Below are 15,693 nucleotides of genomic sequence, written 5' to 3' on the forward strand. Positions count from 1 at the left end.
TCCTCCTTCATCCCCAAACCTCTTCTCCTTACCCCCTGGTCTTCCCCATCTCAGGAATGGTACCCCCATCCTCCCAGGTGCTCAAAATCATCCCCGATTTTCCCCTTTCTGTCACCACCCCGTTGACCACATACAGTCCTTCGATCTAGTCTCTGAAATACTGGTATAACTCAAATCCAACCACTTTTCTCATCTCTGCCTCCGAGCCCTCAATTCAGGCCACCATCATCTCCCAGCAACAAACAATTAAAAATACAGAAATGAGCCGCCCGTATGTTGCCTACTGCATTTAGAATAAAATTCAACAACTCACCAGGGGCTACAATGGCCCTACGTCTCCGGCCTGTCATCCCCTCCAACTTCATGACTGCTGCTGCTCAGGACCCTCTAGCTATGCTTTATTTCAGATCGTCAGACAGGCCACACTTTTCTGGCCTCAACAGCTATGCAGTTAATGATCCTCCTGCCTGGATGGCTTGTCGCCAGTTCTTCCTTATCCTTTTGGCCTTAGCTCAGATGTGAACTCCTCAGAGAACTCAAGCAAGCCCTCTCCCGCAAGCAAGCAAGCCCGTCTTATCTAGAAAGGCTGCTGGAGGAGCAGCTGGGTTTGGGGGAGAGCAGTGGCTTTGAGTCAGATGGCCCTGGTTCCACGGGTGCCCTGCCTTTGGGAGCTGGATGGCCCTGGGCAAGTCTTTAATGTGTGCCACACCTGCCTGCTTCTTCAATGGAGGACAAAAGTATTTCACCTACAAGGGAAGTTGTGAGGCTTAGAGGTGTTGGTAAAGTATAAAACAGAGCGCCTGGTGCGCAGAAAGAAAGTAGATAAATGGAAGCTGTCACCTTAAGTCCTTTCTTGGCAAATGGAGGAACTAGGTGAGTAATATAGCATCTGCTGCTGCTGTAAGAGCTGAATGTGACGAGCTCACAGTGTGGTGCAGGACACACGCCCACTCACAGAGGCGTCTCTAGCGAACTCTGTGTGAGAAACCCCGAATCAGATGGACCTGGCTTGTTTCTTCTGGGCCAGACGACAGCAAGGTCCTCAGATTGCCGGCATTAGGACGGAGCCAGAAGGCTGATGGGAAGTGATTTCTTCTCAAATGGCCTTAGCAACCCTGAGATTCTGAATGATGGCGTGTCCATGTCAGTTGCACAAGTGGCCTAGAGAACAACTGAGAAGATCTGGCTGGTGTTTCATCACAAGCAACAAGTCACAGGAATTACACTGACAGTGAGCCCATCTTGAATCAGCAGGGTCAAGCTAAACTGAACACATCAGAACATACAGGAGAGTTTCATCCTGCCTTGGCAACGAGGCCCATGGTGGACAAACAATCCAAGGTATAGGATTTAGACCTATTTCAAAGTCCTGCTCCGCTGATGCCAGAAACTCTTACCTCAGAAGTCTACCATGAGAATGGTGTCATGATACGTACCTAAAAAAAATTCAGGGCTTCCCTGGTGGCGCAGTGGTTGAGAGTCTGCCTGCCGGTGCAGGGGACGCGGGTTCGTGCCCCGGTCCGGGAAGATCCCACATGCCGCGGAGCGGCTGGGCCCGTGAGCCATGGCCGCTGAGCCTGCGCGTCCGGAGCCTGTGCTCCGCAACGGGAGAGGCCACAACAGTGAGAGGCCCGCGTACCGCAAATAAATAAATAAATAAATTAATTAATTAATTAAAAAAATTCAAACACGTCATCCCTTCGGGACAGGTAAGTCAGGCTGATACCCTGTCACAGGTGATGTTTTATTGCAGCCAAGAACGAACACACCTTTGGAATTTAGCAAGATGACAAGGAAGCTTGATAGAGGCGAAACTACCAGCAGGCCACCCCATTCCTTTACCACCCGCCACTAGAAGGTTAGCAAAAGCGCAACAGAGAAAACATATAAAGGTCAGGCAAAAGGCATCTAAGACATGGATTTAGTTCCACCAAAGAAATGTTCCTGGGCTTCCCTGGTGGCGCAGTGGTTGAGAGTCTGCCTGCCGATGCAGGGTACATGGGTTCGTGCCCCGGTCCGGGAAGATCCCACATGCCGCAGAGTGGCTGGGCCCGTGAGCCATGGCCGCTGAGCCTGCACATCCAGAGCCTGTGCTCCGCAACGGAAGAGGCCACAACAGTGAGAGGCCCGCGTACCCGCAAAAAAAAAAAAAAACAAAGATACGTTCCCTTTCTTGATGTGACCTTATCTTTATCTAGGGGTGGATTCAAGACTGGGGAGAGGTGACTCCAGTAAGATAAGACTCTCCAGTGATGCAGTCACCTCTTAGCAGATGAGTGAGAGGATAGCCAAGCAGAAAAGCAAGGACGCTGACACCCAAATCACAGCTGGTGTGGAAAAGTAAGCACTAGATTACTCGATTTCAAAAGATCTTGCTCCTTAAATAAGCCTTGTGAGAATTTTAATGAGAGATTTCCTCTGATTCAAATTGTGGTCATGCCAAATCATGTTTCCATCAGTCCCTTATAAACTCTTCCTCATGCTTCTCCAATAAGGAAGAAAAGTGGCAAAACTGTTATCAGTGAATTATTACTTCAATCCCATTCTGAGCTTATGATAACTTCAAATCAATACATGGAACGGTTACCAGAATTCCAGTCAAAGCAAACATGACTGCACGTGTATAAAATATTTATCAAGATGACTGGAATGAAATGTAGACTTTAAGCATAGGTAAAACAAAGACATCTGGCTTCAAGCAGGCACAGTGATATAATGACAAGAGCTCCAACAGGGGTCAGAAGATTGGCCTCAGACAACCTGAAGACTGCATCCAGAGAGCCCCCTACCCAGAGGGTTCAGTATGAATCGTGTGTGTATGTGTGTGTGTCTGTGTGCGTATGAAAGATGTAATTTGATAAATGGTATAAACAAAAAGACAAAAAGCAAAAGGGTTTTTTTCTTTAAATAATGGGGTTTTACTATAATATGAAGAATAGGGAATTCCTTGGCGGTCCAATGGTTAGGACTCTGAGCTTTCACTACCGAGGGTGTGGATTCAATCCCTGGTTGGGGAGCTAAGATCCCACAAGTGGTGCAGCAAAAGAGAGCGAGAGGGAAAGAGAGAGAGAAGGAGAGAGATAGAGAAAGAGAGAGAGAGAAAGAGAGAAGGAGGGAAGGAGAGAAAAGAAAGAAAGAAAAAGAAAGAAAGGAAGGATGGGAGGGAGGGAGGGAGGGAGAACGGAAGGAAGGAAGGGAGGGAGGGAGGAAGGGAGGAAGGAAGGAAGGAAGGGAGGAAGAAGGAAAGGAAGGGGACTCCCCTGGTGGCGCAGTGGTTAAGAATCCGCCTGCCAATGCAGGGGACACGGGTTCGAACCCTGATCTGGGAAGATCCCACATGCCTCGGAGCAACTAGGTCCATGCGCCACAGCTACTGAGCCTGTGCTCTAGAGCCCGTGAGCCACAACTACTGAGCTCACGCGCCACAACTGCTGAAGCCCACGTACCTACAGTCCATGCTCTGCAACAAGAGAAGCCACCGCCATGAGAAGCCCGTGCACCACAACGAAGAGTAGACCCCGCTCACTGCAACTAGAGAAAGCCCGCACGCAGCAACGAAGACCCAACGCAGCCACAAATAAATAAATAAAACAAAGCAAACTCTATGGAGATAAAACATAATAAAAAAAAGAAGGGAAGGAAGGAAGGGGGAAAGAAAGAATAGTACTTGCATTCTCTTGGTTATTTGTGATTTACTGAAAGTCATCCTTAAACTTCCGTGACAAAATGAATTTTTGAAGAAGTACTTTCACATGCTTAGAATTTACTCCAACTCTGTTCTGGCGTGAACCTTTACAACTTACTCTGAAAATCACAAGGCACCTGCTTTTTGTTGTTGTTTCAGTTTGGTTTTGTCTGTGAGTTTTATAATAGCCGTTGGCCAAAGATAGTCAAGTTTTGACGAAACCCAGATTTTTCACTGCAATCATGATTCTGGCTTTCCACAGCAAGAACCCAAAAAGAAATTTCATACCCCAACTATAAAAGAATAATGGACCTCAAGAGGCATTGCACTGCTAATATTTAACATTACATCTTTAGCGAGTACTGGCTCTGTCAGACACCTGTGCTTGGCCTGAACTGGGCAGGAGTAGGGATGATTGAGGCGTGTGGGCCAAGTAAGGGTGTGTATGGGACAGAAAGGGTATGGCAGGGTCCTTTCACACTAGAAGTAGAAATAAACGAGGTAGATAAGTCATGAAACCAAGCTACAGTATGAGGCATTACTAAGTGCCCAATGACTGCTAATTAGAGCTACTCTGAACTGAGTGCTATGTGCGAGATAGGCATTGTGCTCAGCACTTTACATGCATCATCTCATGTAATCCTCAGAAGAGTCCACGAAATAAGTAGTGGTACCCATTTTACAGAGATGGAAACTGAGACTTAGAGAGATACAGGAATTGTTCCCCTGACCCTAGAGCCAGCAAATGTAAGTGGCTGGGTTAGGATATGAGCTCTTGCATGTCTGAGTGCAAAGCCAAGCCAACTCTGTGTCAAGGCAACATGTACTACAGTTGAGAGAAGGAAGTATCTCTGTGGTCAGAGTCTCTGAGAGAAAGAGCTTGCCTTTTTATATATTTATAGTGCAAAGAAGGGGTACTCACTCTAATTCAGGGAAAGTCTGAATTGTAGAATTTTCAAAAATGAAATGCAAATCTTGTTATTTTAAGTAACTATCACATATGAGGTACAGGGAGCTAATAAAATTAGGTTAAGTAAATGAAAGGATTTACAAGTTCACTTATCAATATCACTAATAGCTACTCAAAATTCCTTTGGGTTTTTTCCATGGTTTTCCAATGTCATTTTTCCATTGGGTTTCCAATTCCATGGTTTTTCATGCCTCCATGCTTCTGCAGAACAGAATCCTCCCTGTCTTCGGATTAGGAGATGCCCATTCGACCCTGCAGCCCCGCTCAAGCTCCCACTCCTCTCTCTCCCCAGCTCCCTTTTCCTTTTACTAAAGTGGGAGCTATTTAAGAGTAGGAACTACCTTTAATATATTTTCAGAGAGTCAGGACAGCAGAAAACAGTTCTCAATGAATATTTAATAAAGAAATAGATCCTTCAATCTTGAAGCCTTTGCTTGAAAATGATACTGACTTTTTATTGGCTTCCCTCAATGACTAGTAAGACACCGGGCTTTTCGGAAGCTTTGAAAATATGTAATCAATAAATAAGCATAATATAAGTGTGTTAAATAAGGTTATGTCAGTTATTCCAAACTGACTCATGCGTGCCAAAGTCAAATGAACGGCTCGACCAGTGTAATGACTGCAATAAAGTTACAAGGGAGAAGGGACAGGAAAATCCACGCTGGTCTTGACTGCTGCTGATTGCTCTGTAAGAAAAATTCTATTTTAAGAGTAGCTCTAAATTGGTTTATAGATCTCACACTTAAGGAAGCCAAACTATGAGAGGAAAATTTTCAGGAAGTTAGCAAACACATAGCCTCCTAGAATAATTAAACGTCCTAAAATAACTGTCAATGTCTAAAGGAGGCAAAGTAGAGGAATAGAGCTGAATATGATGCTCCCGATATGTGAAAGCACTAAAGGGAGACATCAACAGTATCATCGTTCTTGCGGGATATTAATCTTTCAGAGGATATGAAAACCTAAAACACCAACTGCACCAAGCTGCAGTTTTAATGTAGCTGAATAATTCGGGAAAAGGGCTAGCTAATCACACAAGAATCCCTATAAGTTGTGCCTTTGTACACTTTCTTGGGCTGGAAATTTCCAAGGTAACAAAAAGTCCAGGCTATTTTCTCCCTTATCTTACCAAATAAGAAGAAGCCCAAAGAATCCCAAGCAAAATCGGAAGGCTGAAATACAAATGAATCTCACTTTATTTAATAAAGGTAGTATTAAAAGGTATCTTCAAACATAAATAGGATCCAGTCTAAATACACTAAAAGAACAAAACGTTTACAGAAAACTAGTCAAGAAGGAAAGTACAAACTCTCTGAGTAATGAACAGCACTCGATTTCTGGAAAGCATATAAAACCTCTATAAGCCTTACTGCTGGCCACTCCCATGTAATGAAGGCTCAGAGATTTACAACCTAAGTACCCCAAGAGAAGTATTCTCACAATAGCCTTTGAGGAAAAAAAAAAATCTGCAGCAAAAGCAGGTAAGTTCTATCTGCAAGGCATGTCAGCATCTTTCTGCAATGGCCATCAAGTTTTGGGACCTAAATTCCTTACAGTGTCAAAAAGAAAAAATTAGGTCTAGATAGAGGGGTGTGTCAGACTTACTCTGCCCAAACCACAAAACTGCTAAATATGGATTTTTACCATTTTCCTTTTCTTTTTCTGATTTAAGACTTCTGTATAAAGTCATCTATTTTAAAGAAACTTAGAAAAATAAAAGCATTAATATGTATGTGTCCTAGATACTTTGAGATAGTTCTTTATTCTTTTCAACCAATGTTTAATCAGTATGGATAATCAAATGTGATTTAATTTATGCCATGGTAATACTTTTCAAATGTGTATCAATTCACAAACCAGAAAACATTCTTTGTAAAGACCATGTGTCCTAGTTTTTTGGCTCAGGAACAATGATCACCACATTCCTAGCAGTAGTAAGCTCATCCGAGCTCAGAGTTAAAAACACTGAGCTTCTCTGGTATGAAACTGTTCTTTACAATTTGTATCCTATATGTTTTCTATAGTGAGCAAGCATCATGAAGAAAGAAACTGTCTTCGACCTGGGGTCTGGCATAAAATTTGGAAACTATAATGACAGGGAGAGGGGAGAATGGTGATAATAAGACGATGTATACGGTAATATACCATGGGAAGGTATATTTCATGATTAAGATGATGTTTATATCTGTCTATAAACATAGTCTTTATAAGTTCTAATTTTCTTAAAACCTTTCCCCTTGTGAAATGTCTGACTGTTCATAGCACAAGTATATCTGACTGTTAATAGCACAAGTATATAGTTAGTACTGCTTTTGACTTGATAGTATTTCTTTTAAAAAGAACAGGGAGAGTGTATCAGTTACCAATTTATTACCTCTCAGCTCTAAGTGCACCCTTCTCTGTGTAATGCTCTGTGATAAACATGCATGTTGAGTGCTTCTCCTTTGAAGTGTACGTGATGTTTTTCTCAGGACAGGCTGGGGGGACAGTGCAGGGAGGAGGCAGCTCCCCTGAGCGTCCAGCACTGGGGCCAGCAGTGTGGATGTGAGGACAGTTGGTGGCGTGTGGCCCAGCCACGGCCCAGAACCTGGTTCCTGTGTGACTTTGCAGCCTCAGCCTGGTAATAACGTTTCAGCAGTCCTGTCGACGTGGACACCAGAGCTCCCACGAGGTTTGCAGGCTCTGAAGGTCTCCTGGCCCCACCGGTACCCAGACCCTCCATGCACGTCCATGGAACTGGCCGCTCCTTGCCTGCTCCTTGCCTGCACTCCAGAGGGCCATGGATACCCATGGTCTGCCCAGAGCCTTTGGGCCAGCTCAGGTCTGGCCAAACCGGCAAACTCCTCTGCTAGGCCACGGGCTGAACCCCACCTCCTCTATTGAAGTCTGAACCCCTGGTAGTTTGTCCTTCCTTGGGGACACTCCGTCAGCCCTAGGGAACCATAGAGAGTTTCCCTATACCTTACAGCTCCTCTTGTATCATAGGTAATAACTCCTTGTATTTTTTTTTTTAATTTTTATTGGAGGATAGTTGATTTACAATGTTGTGTTAGTTTCAGGTGTACAGACAAGTGACTCAGTTATATGTATACATATATCCACTCTTTTTTAGGCCATTATAGAGTACTGAGTAGAGTTCCCTGTGCTATACAGTAGGTCCTTATTAGTTATCTATTTTACATATAGTAGTGTGTATGTGTCAATCCCAATCTCCCAGTTTATCCCTCCCCCCCGCTTTCCCCCGGTAACCATGTGTGTTTTCTGTATCTGTGACTCTGTTCTATTTCTGTCTTTTTTTAGATTAATAACTCCTTGTAGTAAACCTCCCCCGTTTAACCTACAATGTGGTTTGTATCTCCTGACTGGACCCAGACTGCTACAGGGAGACAGGGTGCCGGTGAGGACACACACGAGCACGTGCTTGCCCACTAATGGAAAAACGTCCAAAATGCCAAACCCCGAAGAAAAATTTCAATTTGAAAAATGCCCAGGCAATTTCAAATGCAGAATAGTCGAGAATGTTTATTTACAGCCCAAGTGTAGGATTAAAATACTCTTATTTCCTCCCACTGAAACCTGTACTAATGGTGACTAGATAAACAAATTGTGGTTTAGCCAAACAATCGAAACTACTCAGCAGTCAAAGGAACAACTCCAGGTACATGCGACAACACCGATGAACTGCAAAACAGCACACTAAATGAAAGAACCCTCCACAGAAGAGTATGCCCTGAACGACTGACTCCATGCACAGACATCATAGAAAAGAAAAAACCAGCAGAACAAAAAACAGCATGAGGGAACTCTTGGGGGTGATGGAAATGTTCTATATCCTCATTATGGTTGCGTTTACACAACTGTACACATCCGTCACAACTCAGCAAACTGTACACTAATTTAATAAGCCAATTTTACGGTATATAAATTTAACCTCAATAAACTTGACTTTATAAAGCAAAAACTACATATAAAAAATTGTGGAAGGTAGTTCAAGTAATACTTAAAGGGAATTTTAGAGCCTTACATGCATAGATTAGAAAAGAGAGACGATTTAAAATTATTAAGCTTAATTATCCAATTAGAGAAGGAAAAAACCCAGAATAAACCCAAAGAAAGTAGATAAAGGTAATATACATTTATGAATTCAAAAGCTAATGCTCAATGGCAAGGATCAATAAAACCAAAAGCTGAATCTTTCAAATGACTAAACAAAACAAAACAAAAAAGCCCAGAAAACTTCTGATAAATTTGATAAAGAAAAAAAAAACAAGAAACAAACACTAGGAATGAAACCAAGCTGGAACTACATATTCTACAAATTTTAAAATCCAAAACTTGATGCCAAAAAATTTAAAAACTTATATGCAATCAAGATTTCTACGGGGGGAAAAGCCCTAGATTTACGTGGAAGAAAACCAAAAAGACGATGGACTAAGAAATCTGGACCACAAGGATAAAGGAAAAAATGTATACTTAACTAATAGAGACACAGAGGATGAAGCAATCTTTGAACACAGAGATAACCATGATATTCCTGAGCAAAGTTGCTTCCCCATAAGCAGGAAAAAGAAAAGTTAACTCAATTTCCAGTTCTCCCAACAAGGCAGACTACTGATACAACTCCTGAAGCTTCCTCCTGTAGAAGAAGGGAAATCTCCGGGGGCCAGAACCATTGTTATAATACTAATCCCACCTTCTTATAATACTAACAATGCTATTCCTGGTAAATCAAGAAAGCATACAGAAAGGTAGGACAGAAGGATAAGCAGAAGCCCCCCCTGGGGTTGCCTTGGTGAGAGGGTAGGATTTAAGGAACTTGTTGTATAATGATTATAGTTACAATTACGATAATATAAGCCAGCATTTTAAAAACATGTATTGGGCTTCCTTGGTGGCTCAGTGGTTGAGAGTCCGCCTGCTGATGCAGGGGACACAGGTTTGTGCCCCGGTCCAGGAAGATCCCACATGCCGCGGAGCAGCTGGGCCCGTGAGCCATGGCCACTGAGCCTGCGCGTCCGGAGCCTGTGCTCCGCAACGGGAGAGGCCACAGCAGTGAGAGGCCCGCGTACCGCAAAAAAAACCAACCCAACATTTATTACTCACTATTAGCAGGTCACTACATCGAGTACTTTTTGTGTATTATCTCATTTGATCTTCATTAACTCTTACAGCTCTAATTGTTAACCTGATTCTTTAGATGGAGAATTTGAGGTCTGCAGGATAATGTACTCTGTCTCCGTCTGTGAAATGGAAAAGCTAGATAATCCCAACTAACCTTCTGGAAAGTTTCTGTGAGGAATAATCAAAATAAACATGAGGGTAGAAGATCCCTAAGGACAAATTTTGGCTGAAATCAGAAAACAAAGTATCTTCAGGCAGACCTTCGAAAGCAGCGGTATGTACTATTTCCCAGCTGTGGAATCCCCCCTTCTCAGAGATGACCAGAAGTGGTCAAGAAAACGCTGGACGATGTCTCTTGTTGGAGACGCAGCAGGACTAGAACACACGCCCTTTAAGGCCCCTGTCCATTCTGAAAGCCCAGCACTCTGACTGACACAATGCCACGAGAGCTTATTGAGAGAGGCGATGGCTTCTAGGAATTCAAGACATAGGCCCTTTGTTACCTGTGCTTTCAGTGAAGCCAGGTGGAAGTGACCTCGGGACAGCCCTTCCTAGGACCTGAGTTGTCAAGATACTGCTTGCAGGTCTTAGGATCCGTTTCTGCTCATCTGTTCTTTTTTTTTTTAATGTTTATTTATTTATTTGGCTGCACCGGGTCTTAGTTGTGGCACACGGGCTCTCTAGTCGCGGCATGTGGGATCTAGTTCCCTGACCAGGGATCAAACCCAGGCCCCCTGCATTGGGAGTGTGGAGTCTTAACCACTGGACCACCAAGGAAGTCCCTCTGCTCTTCTGTTCTAAGCCATCCAGATCTAAATTATTTCTTACTCCTATTCACACTGCTGCTACCCAAATTCACAAAACCCATGGTATGGACTCTGTTCTCTGGCTCACCATGTGGTTGAGCTAAAAACCATCCTACACTGTAAAAACAGAGAGTAACCGGCCATGAAGAATGTACTTGAAAGAAGGAGCCAAGCAGCCACAGATCAGGTTGCCTCAGAACCAAACAAAGGCAATGAAAACCAGTGTCAAGCTCACACAGGCTGATATCGCTCTAAACAACCCTCTGGGGTCACGCGCTGCGGCACTAAAGCCTTGTTCTTGGTGTCATTTCAATAACTGAGTTAAAATCCAAGCCTCCCTTGGCTGCTCGATTCCCCAGCAGAACAAGGCTGCTGTGGCTCGGGACAAAGACGACATTCATCTGCCATGTGGTTTCTCAGAAAGCATATCTAAACAGCAGGTTGCCCTGGCAATTCTGGATACATATTTCTTTTTCTGACTGATATTCTTGGCTGGTTTTCTGACAGTAAAAGTACAAGATCTCATTATATTCCCAAGTACAAATTAATTCAGCCTCAAAGCCCGGCTTTACAGGAAAAATAAGAAATCTGAAACAAAAACAGTATACCTTGTCAGGAACAATTTAGGACAGTCTTCTCACCAGGAACCACTCGGCGTGGTTACCCTAGTAAAGACCATTAATGTGCAACTGGTGTTTATCCTGGCTGGCTCCTGGGTACTCACAAGGCACTGCAGCATCGGAGACCAGAGTACTAATCATGGTCTCCATTCACCTTTCTTCCAGCACAGGATTATGAAAAGAAACTCATCAAAGAAAGGTTAACAAGTAAACAAGCATGGAGTTAGTCCAGGATGGAAAGATGGTGGCCAGAGACAGAGAGAGTAGCATCTGAGGTTTAAAATCCTGGCTTCATTCACACACTCCACAGATGAAATACCAACAACAAAGCAAACACATTTGGTACTGTATATATGTCCCAGCTAGCTAGTGGGAAGCAGCCACATAGCACATAGGAGATCAGCTTGGTGCTTTGTGTCCACCTAGAGGGGTGGGATAGGGGGTGTGGGAGGGAGACGCAAGAGGCAGGAGATATGGGGATATATGTATATGTATAGCTGATTCAATTTGTTATAAAGCAGAAACTAACACACCATTGTAAAGCAATTATACTCCAATAAGGATGTTAAAAAAATTTTAAAATTAAAAATAAATAAAATTATACATAAAAAGAGTAAAAAAAAATAAAGTTAATGAAAAAACAAAACAAAAAAAGCAAACACAAAGCCTCAACTCCTAAACCTCTCACTGACAAGAAGAGAAAGCCTGGCTTAGTAAGTGTGAATGATCTCAGAGCAACCTCGCTCCAACCAAAAAAGCTCCCAATACCAAACACCAAATAAAAGGAGAATGAGGAAGTCAATCAAAATAACATGATGTGGGGCTTCCCTGGTGGCACAGTGGTTAAGAATCTGCCTGCCAATGCAGGGGACACACGTTCCAGCCCTGGTCCAGGAAGATCCCACATGCTGCAGAGCAACTAAGCCCACGCGCCACAACTACTGAGCCTGTGCTCTAGAGCCTGCGAGCCACAACTACTGAGCCCACATGCCACAACTACTGAAGCCCATGTGCCTAGAGCCCTTGCTCCGCAACAAGAGAAGCCACAGCAGTTGAGAAGCCCGCGCACCGCAACGAAGAGTAGCCCCTGCTCACCACAACTAGAGAAAGCCCGCACGCAGCAACAAAAACCCAATGCAGCAAAAAAAATAATAATAACATGATGTGATGGACTATTACGTAACCATCAGAATGATAATTTTATAGGTGTTTCTAATGATATGAGAAAATGTCTGATATGTTAAGTGAAAAAAAAAATCAAGATGCCATATTATATATACAGAATGATCTCAGCTGTGTACAATTTAAGTATAAGAAATATGGAAACAAATACTTTAAAATGTGAACTGTGATTATTGCTGGGGGTGGAGGAACAGTAGAAGAAATTTTCTTCTCTAAGACTGGTGGTTTTAACCCAGACCTACACTGTCTTTCGACCACAGCAGCAGAATCTGCCTTTTTGCCTGCAAGGTGAACCTAAAAACAAGCATCGATGATAAAATCTTTGAAAGACACTATCATAATTTAGGAGACTATGACTACAAAGGAGGAACCTGCCAAGACACTAAGATACTCAAGTAAGTTTCAAACTACAAGAACTAAAAGCATTTCTAATTAAAGCTATAAAGAGAACCGATGTGAAAGAGTGAATCATCATTGCAGGTGAAAATATACCATCACAACAAATTCAACCCACAGCTAAATTCTACAATACAAGAGAAAGCTGGGAATCACTGTCAAAGAAAGACCTCAGATACCTATTCATCAAACTTCCAAGAAAAAAATAAAAGCATTTTAAAGTTATAATTACTAGGACTTAGAGAGGGTCTGAATTTGCCCCCCAGATATAAAGTCCCCGGCAACAAGGATCACTGACCATTGGAGGCTATAGAAAGAAACTTAGGAGAAAAAGAAAAAGCACTGTACTTGATGCCAAATTATATAACCTGCAACCAGCCTAAGAGGACCCCTGACTCCTTTTTCAGTCCAGCACTGAAGGCCTTTTGGTCAGAAATAATCATTTTTGCTTGGCAAAAAAAGCATCAAGGCATAGAAATGCTTTGGATCAAATTCTGTAGAATCAGCCTATTTGAGATGCTTTAAAGTTAATGCCAAAACCAATCTGGTGTTCTGTTCACAGCTCCTTTCCAGAGGTTGTAAAAGCAGAAAAATATTTAAACTCAAAGTTTGAAGTGGAAACTTGCTACCTGTAAAAACAAGCCACTTTTAAATATTAGAAGCCTTCGAGATTTGGTGATTCCAAATTCACCAGGTATATTAAAAATCACTGGTTGGAGGTAAAATTGGCTAACTGTTTAGAAAAAGATGAAGCTGGATTGCAACCTTACTCTTTACACCAAGACACATTCCAGAGAGGATAAATAATGAAAATGAAAAAAAAAGAAACATTCTAAAAGAAAGTAAGGGTTAATGTTTTTATAATGTTGGGATCTGAAAAACTTCTAAACATGGCATTAAGTTCCAGAAACCATAGAGGAAAAGCTGCTAAATCAAAACACATAAAACTAAAACTACCTGGACAGTTAGACACGTTATATAAAGTTTTTAAAAACTGGGAAAATATCTTTAAAGGTTCATAATCTCACTTGATATATGAAGAACTCTTTGAAATCAATAGGAAAATAAGAATTCCAAGGATAATTAGATAAATAACACAAACTGACAATTCAGACACCAAAACGACAGGGGGATTTGACCATCGGTATCACAGTCTTAAATTTGACCCAAAGTTTGACCCAAGTGTTCTTGCAGGGATTAACTCTAAGGACATATGTATTGTGCAAAGGTGGTTCATTAAAACAATGTTTAATATTAAAAAGCCGGAAGCCACCTAAAGGTCCACGATTTGGGGATTGCTTAAATCAGAGGTCATAAACGCAGCTGTTTTTAGGGGCCGGCACAGGCAAGGTAAATGAGCTCAATGGGCCAGTTTTGATACAGGGAAACAGGAAGTGGTGCAGTCCGTGGTGAACTGGAGAGCTCAGACCCTTTTCGGTAATTCAAATTGTAAAAATTATGTGTGCCACAGCCAAACTGGCTCTCCTTTCCCCAGTCCCCATGGCCCCTCAGGGTTAGATGTGTAATCCACGGCCACGGGGTACATCCTACAGCCTGGTCTCTCCCCTCACTGTGAATGTGGGATGCTCACCTACCCGTCACACTGGAGGAGCTACAGAAGAGTTCATTGATGCAGCATCACTGGCTCCCAGGATAAGACAGAACCTTAAAGGTCATCTAGTCTACACGTTTCCTTGAGGCTACGGTCATTCTGCCTCGTTGAACAGGCCCAGGAACAGAAGGTAGCCAGGAGAAGGGGAAGGCACGGATGGGTGGAAGGCCAGTAGTCAGGGAATAAGGCTTATCCCGTGGGATTTTCATTTTCCACAAGAAAAAAACTGAGATGGGAGGAGAGGTCGTGCGAATGAAAGAAGGCAAACTCCTCCAAATCACATACCTTCTATATAACTGTACGTAAAACTGATCAAATTCCGGGAACTCAAGCGCGATTTCTGAAAATTCTCGCATAAAGTGCTGAGCTCACAGTACCACTGTTAAGCATTCCTTCAGCAATAAACTTCTGGGCAGCTGTTGCCCTCATTAACCAATCTGGCACAGAGAAGGGTTGCCACAGATAATGTGACAGATGATATATGGTATTTTATCACAAGGTCTTAATTCATCCCAGGAACTGGTTTAAATCCATTCTAGAATGGTTGTAGTTTATAATTACAGTCTCAGCAGCATGTCAAAAGTAGAAAATGTCCATCTGAATCTGGAATGGAACATTTCTTCCCAGTGAAAACAACTTTATGCTTGGTCCTGCCGTATCTGGGAATATTAACACTTGGGAGAAGACAACCAATTCCTCGATTTACTTCATTTTAGACACTGCTCCCCCAAGATTTTTTAAACTCTCAGATACACCAAACGGAGAACAGATTTGTCGTTGCCACGTGTTAGGAAATGGGGTGGGAGGGTGTACCTATAAAAGCCAACAGGAGGAATCCTTGTGGTGATGGAACTGTTCTTTCACTCTTGACGGATGAATGTCAATATCCTGGTTGTGAAACTATGCTATGATTTTGCAAGATGTTACCAATGGGGCAACTGGGTATAGAGTACACAGGATCTCTCTGTATTATTTCTTACAACTACATGTGAATCTATAGTTATCTCAAAATAAAAAGTCTAGTTTTAAAAAAAGGAATAAAGATAAGATTTTTAAAAGGGATACATCCATATTTGCCTGCTGATGCAGGGGACACGGGTTCGTGCCCCGGTCTGGGAGGATCCCACATGCCGCAGAGCGGCTGGGCCCATGAGCCATGGCCACTGAGCCTGCGCGTCCGGAGCCTGTGCTCCGCAACGGGAGAGGCCACAATGGTGAGAGGCCCGCGTACCGCAAAAAAAAAAAAAAAGTAGATACGAGTTTGCTCTTCTTCCAGCAGCCGGCCACCCTTTAATCCG

General features: G+C 42.9%; 1 protein-coding gene across 2 annotated transcripts in view; it reads right to left on the reverse strand.

Moving 5' to 3' along the window:
* STK4 (serine/threonine kinase 4) overlaps positions 1 to 15,693 on the reverse strand; it is a 92,593-nt gene that overhangs the window by 8,079 nt on the left and 68,821 nt on the right. The gene's annotated exons all lie outside the window — the stretch shown is intronic.

This window comes from Stenella coeruleoalba (genome assembly GCF_951394435.1).
Source record: "Stenella coeruleoalba genome assembly, chromosome: 15".
In the NCBI taxonomy this organism is placed as follows: Eukaryota; Metazoa; Chordata; class Mammalia; order Artiodactyla; family Delphinidae; genus Stenella; species Stenella coeruleoalba.